This window comes from Schistocerca cancellata, chromosome 10 (assembly GCF_023864275.1).
Source record: "Schistocerca cancellata isolate TAMUIC-IGC-003103 chromosome 10, iqSchCanc2.1, whole genome shotgun sequence".
Classification (NCBI taxonomy): Eukaryota; Metazoa; Arthropoda; class Insecta; order Orthoptera; family Acrididae; genus Schistocerca; species Schistocerca cancellata.
Genome location: NC_064635.1, coordinates 220,575,002 through 220,576,527, shown reverse-complemented (window position 1 = coordinate 220,576,527; position 1,526 = coordinate 220,575,002). Strand labels below are relative to the sequence as shown.

Genomic DNA, 1,526 nt, shown 5'->3' with positions numbered 1-1,526 from the left:
GCCCACTGGAGTTCTAATTATGTGCCAAACAAACAGAAAAGACAGACAAGCCGTCAGCTCGCAGTTTCTCTCTCACACATTCACTTACTTTTTTTCCCTTCTTACCAGTACTGCCGGTGAGAATACCATTTACTACGTCTTCTATGCAGTGTACCACAACCACCAACCCGCAGCTCATCCGAACACCTGCCCGCGATGCACGCGCAGGGCTGCCTGAGCCAGACGACCCACTGCTCTGCTTGCATACCGGTGCGGCGCTCGTCACGCCAGAAGAGACGGCGTGGTTACGAGGCCCACGAGAAAGGAGGACAGGCCGCGGCGCTCCGTCACGAGCTCGCTCGCTTGCCTAGCTCAGCACACAAAAGGCGTTTCCGAACCTGTTAACTCGTGGCTGGGCGTCTACGCACTTACGACAATTGCATCTTCTAATGGAATCTGCTATTATGAAGTCATACTGATTAACAGTACTACCCCAAAATTTAAGAACAATACTTGATATAACGGCTTTTTTACAGCACGTAAAAAAAATTATTTTGTTATGTTTTCGAACTTCCACTGCAATGAGTGTGAATCCTGAATCCTTCCTGGTAATGCTGGCAAAGTTTCATTAATTTATTTGTAAAAGTACAGACAGTGGAAATTAAAATGTCCTGAGATGCCTCTCCTGCTCCAAGTCGGCCCTTTTGACGTCCTACCCCCCTTAACGGTCCTCATTTCATTCAAGAATTGGTGCCTTATGCAACTAATAAACATTTTGGCGTCATTTTTATTTTATTATACGCGCGGTACAGCCGTAGCAAATTATAAGCAGGCATATGGACTTCCGATCATTGTAGGACTAATAACAATAAGACTCCATAATACTGGCTTCCGGTAGAAGATGCAATTCTCGTTCGTACGTAAATACACAGTTATCAGTTAACTGGTGTAGAAACGTAGTTTGCTGAGTTGAGCGAGCGAGCGCGCCTACCTCCGTGAAGCTCGCGCCGCGACCCGCCTTCCTCATGGGCCTCGGAGCGGTGACTGCTTACGTCATCAAGTGCGGCTGCGAGGCACTGACAACGACCGAAAGACTCGTCGGCCGAAATAGCTCAGTTGGGACAGCGTTAGACTGAAGATCTAAAGGTCCCTGGTTCGATCCCGGGTTTCGGCACGTATTTTTATGCGATTCAAAACGGCTACTGACCCTACCCCTCTCGCACCCCACAAAAACCGAGTACAACATACGTACAACTTCCCTATAAAAGATCTGGATGTGCCTTATCTCTCTGTTTCTCGCCACTCCGCCAGAAAATGATTTACTAACATGTCACAATATAGTATATGCCACTGACATCCATTAAATGTGTTTGTGTGCCAAAAATGTAACATCTTCCCCGCTCACGTTTCACATGTATGCTTCACTGCCTTACATAATGTAACGTTTTCTCTTCAATCATTCGTACGAATGTCCTTTCACATTTCTTTCCTTTTAAATTGTTTCAAATTTTTAATCACTATTTTGATTGTCACATGATTAGGTAAAA

The 1,526-nt window shown here is 45.7% G+C and overlaps 1 non-coding gene across 1 annotated transcript; it reads left to right on the top strand.

Moving 5' to 3' along the window:
- Positions 1-1,080: 1,080 nt before the first annotated feature.
- On the top strand, positions 1,081-1,153 carry Trnaf-gaa (transfer RNA phenylalanine (anticodon GAA)). Its single transcript has one exon. It is a non-coding gene; the product is annotated as a tRNA-Phe (tRNA).
- The last annotated feature ends 373 nt before the right edge of the window (positions 1,154-1,526 follow it).